Source organism: Monodon monoceros, unplaced genomic scaffold (assembly GCF_005190385.1).
Source record: "Monodon monoceros isolate NGI ecotype Baffin Bay Population unplaced genomic scaffold, NGI_Narwhal_1 Super_Scaffold_16, whole genome shotgun sequence".
In the NCBI taxonomy this organism is placed as follows: Eukaryota; Metazoa; Chordata; class Mammalia; order Artiodactyla; family Monodontidae; genus Monodon; species Monodon monoceros.
The window spans coordinates 111,004,292-111,008,579 of record NW_021703772.1 but is presented as its reverse complement, the minus strand read 5'-3'; the positions used below and the strand labels follow the sequence as shown (position 1 = coordinate 111,008,579).

The following is a 4,288-nucleotide window of genomic DNA, read 5'->3' as shown; positions in this document are numbered from 1 at the left end:
TAATGCTAAGCTGAACTCCCAAAAGCAATATTAGGTTGTGCCCTCAGTACTCAGTGGGACTCAGAGACCACTCTAACCTGGCCCAAAGTGAAGACGCCAGTACAGAACAATATATGGTATATGAGAAAGGGAAATTTTGCTGGAAGTCACCAGCAGTGAGTAGGTAATTTTGCCTGACTTACATTGTAACAACAGCACTTTCCAAATGAATAGCATGGGAATCTGGTGCAATTACAGCACAGTTGGAAAACTGGAGTTAGTAGAAAAAATATAAAATCTGAGACAACACAGATATTGATGATTACATATGCTGAGAATTAGAATTCAAGCCCCCAATTTCAGTTATAAAGGTAGAAGACAGCTAGCCAAAAGATAAGCTAGAGGAAGACTCTGAGCTACTTCAACAGGTACTTCAACAAAGTGCAAAAGAGCTGTGAGTTCAAATAGTTTTATATAAGGGAGGAAAAAGGATAATGCAGTTAACTAAAGATGACACAAATACTTGTTCAGTTGTCATAGGTTGGATTTCTTGCCTCTTCCAATGACCAGGACCTTCTGATTATGTAAAAGGCTTGTATATTCCCCTTTCTATATTAATCTTTTTATTTTTCCTATTGAGTTGTGATTACAAAAAGAAATAATGGCAAGCCAGGGAAAAGAAAGAGAAAGCCTCTCTGCTTATTTTGCAGGATTCAAGAGTGCCATTTGGGAAAAGAAAATTCTTTGAAAACAAAGTCTGTGATTTTCCTCTAATCCTCACCATTTTTAACTTCACCCTTGTTCAGCGGGAAGTAGCTAAAGCAGTTGTCACCCTCAGGATTAAGAAGTATCAAAGAAAAGGGAGGATTGAAGCCATATTCCAGGTGCTGTGACCCCATCTTTTGAAGTAAAAAGGTTTTGCTTTAGTCTCTCAGGCCTTCCCTGAGTCTCAAAAGGCTGGCTCTAGAGTTAATGATTAGAAGAATGTGAACATGTAATAACAAAGGATAGCAGTTGGGCCAGGAAAACTGATAACAATTTAAATAATAGATCAGCTGTAGTATAGCAGAGTCAAAAATCTTTAGTTCCTCCATGAAGGGCATATATAACAGTGTCTGATACACATTCCTAAGTTGTTCTTAAGAAACAAGACTCCCGGGCAGTGGCAGCAATGTTGGTCCATGTGGGAGGAGGGAAGGGAGTTTGTGAGCCAGAGAGGGGGTGGCAGTGGCCTGAGGAGGCCCGGGCAGCAGCAGCAGTGGAGGCCAAGGTGGACCCTTCTCACTGCAGTGTTCCAGGCAGCCACTACTAATTGATTGGAGTTAGCCTGTGAGGGATTGACAGCCAGGCCAGTTTGCTCTGTTCAACTGTCCCACTGAGGATCTGTTGAAGAGCCTGGAGAGGAGTGGCTAGACCAAGACCTCCCCCTACTTGAGCAGGTGTCCTCCTCCCTGCACCATCCATTGCCACCATGTCAGGGAACGTCCTCAAGCCCTGGGCCTCAGGGGAGAGGTAATAGGAATCTGGAGCCAAGACCATGTGACAGAGCTGGCCCTCGCCACCACTGTCTCCCCCACCCTGGCCCCAGGCCTGGCACCATGATGTTCCGATACCATGTGGACATCCTCGCTGGCTGGTTCCAGGACTGGAATGAGTGTGAACAGACAGTGACCCTACTGTCACTTCTGGAACTGGTCACCCACACCCAGGCCCACTTCCTGCCGCTCTGCCTGGAGCACTTACTGGCAGACAACAATGACATTCACCTGCTGGAGTCAGAGGCCAACAGTGCTGCCAGTGGCAGCAAGAGTCCAAAGAGAAGGTGGTGTCCCTCCTGCTGTCCCACCTACCCCTGCTTCAGCTGGGTGACACGGAGGCCAAATCGGAGTACATGAGGATGCTGCAGAAATGGCTGGTCTACTCGATTGAGAGCAATGCTTTCATCAAGAAGAGCCACCAGGTGCTCTCCTATGCCCTCATCCACCCGGCCACCACGCTGGAGGACCGCAGTGTGCTGGCCTTCTGGTTGAGTCACTTGGAAGAGCAGCTAACTAGTGGCTTCCACACCTGGCCTGAGCCCACCTACCACTCAAGCCAGGGCTCAAATGAGTGGGGCGGCCCTGCAGAGCTGGGGCCTGGGGAGGCAGGACCAGGCTGGCAGGACAAGCCACCCAAGGAAAATGGACAAGTACCCTTCCACCCACCCAGCTCAGTGTCGCCAGCCATCAACAATATTGGGAGCAACGCAAACGCAGGTCTCCCCTGCCAAATTCACCCCAGCCCACTGAAGCACTCCATGTCACTCATCCCCACGAAGCCCCAGGCCTCTGGTGAGTGGCCGAGTCCAGAGGACCTTAGGGCCTGGGCTGCTTTCACCATGCCTGGCCACACACCCCTCTCACCCCAGAGCAGCGTGGCCTCATCTGGCAGTGAGCAGATGGAGGAGCAGGGCTCCAGCCAGAACACTTTTCAGGAGGACGGCAGTGACATGAAAGATGTGCCCTTGTGGCTTAAGAGCCTCCACTTCCACAAGTACACAGCCCTCTTCTCACAGATGAGCTATGAGGAGATGATGACACTGACTGAGCAGCACTTGGAGTCTCAGAATGTGACCAAAGATGCCTGCCACAAGATAGCCCTGAGCATCCAGAAGCTACGAGAGAGGCAGAGTGTCCTCCAATCCCTGGAGAAGGATGTGCTGGAAGGCGGGAATCTGTGAAACGCTCTGCAGGAGCTACAGCAGATCATCATCACCCCCATCAGGGCCACTGTCCTCCAGGCCACTGTGGCTGCCGCCACTGCCACAACCTCTACTGCCAAGGACGGGGTCTTGGGTGGGGGGAGCCACCACTGCCAGGTGCAGAGTCTCCCCTGGATCACCCTGACACAGATAAGGGTAGTGAGGCCAAGGACCTTCAGCTGCAGAGGGCTACCCCCCTCCACCAGCTCCAGCTCCCACTGATGGCAGTGAGCCAGCACCGGCGCTGACTGAGACACTCCCAGTCAGTTTACACGGGTGATGGGCAAAGTGTGCACGCAGCTGCTAGTGTCCTGACCAGATGAGGAAAGCATCACCAGTTACCTTCAGCTCATCGAAAAGTGCCTTACTCATGAGCCTTTCATGGAGACACAGAAGAAATGGCTGCTGTCCTGGAAACAGCAACTGCTGAAGCTCCTCCACACCTTCCCACGCAAAGCCACACTAGAGATGCAGAACCACCGGCAGCAGAAAGGCTGGGCATTCAGCTCCAACTCACTCCCCATAGCTGGCTTTGTGGGGATGGGGGTGGCCCAGCGGACTCAGCGGCAGTTCCCAATGCCTCCCCAGGCCTTTCTGCCTGGCAGAATGGGCCTTCTGAGTCTCTCGGGTATTGGGGGCATCTCCCCTTGACATGCACTCACCAGCTCCAGCCTTCGGGGCCAGGGTTGACAGAACCTGTGGTTCGCCAACCCTGGTGGCAGCAACAACATGCCCAGCCAGAGCTGCAGCTCTGTGCGGCGCACCCACTCGCTCCCGGTCCACTCGTCCCCCTGGGCCATTCTCATGGTCCCTCCAGACTGCCCGGTCCCTGGGCCTGACCTGGAGATCAGTCCCACTCTGGAGTCTCTGTGTCTGAGCATGACAGAACACGCCTTGTGTGGTGAGCTTTTCCTCTTTCCCTGACCCAGTTCCCACCTACCCAGCAGCGTCTCCACCTCTGAACTGAGCAACTCAGAGTCATCCTGAGGGGTCCCCAGGGGAAGCTGGACTCCAGGGAGGGCCTGACTGGCACGACAGGCTATGTGAGCACATTTTCTTGGGCCTCCCACCAGCTCCTGAGCTTCCTCCCTTCCTCCCTTTCTTACCACAGATGGGACAGACAAAATTTCTACCATATGACGGGACCCACAGCCCAGCACACTCATAGGCTCCCCGGGCGGCAGGTGGGGGCCAACCCCCAACGGGCTTTTCCGCGACAGTGAGAGGGTGGGCTGGCTCAGCTATACATCCTAATATTTTTCTACTCTCTCACCCTTTTAACTTTTGTTTAACGTTGGCACACGCCTTGCTCACTCCCAGACCCGTCGAGGGATCTCTGCTGAGGCCCAGGGAGGTAGTGGGCAGCCAGGATAAAGGGGGCAGGGATTGGCCAGCCTGCCTGCCCCCTCCTTCCCTCCTTCATCCCCCACCTGGCCCCATCCCACCCCTGCCTCCTCCAGACTGCCGGCCACCTGCCCCTCCCAAGGAAACAGAGACTCACTGACCCACTATCTTGTTGGGCCTGCTCAGAACCATCTGACATCTGGGGAGAGATGAGTGAGGTAGATA

At 53.3% G+C, this 4,288-nt stretch overlaps 1 pseudogene; it reads left to right on the top strand.

Annotated features, from left to right (window-relative positions):
* The first annotated feature begins 1,577 nt into the window (after positions 1–1,577).
* LOC114897207 lies at positions 1,578–3,859 on the top strand (annotated as a pseudogene).
* The last annotated feature ends 429 nt before the right edge of the window (positions 3,860–4,288 follow it).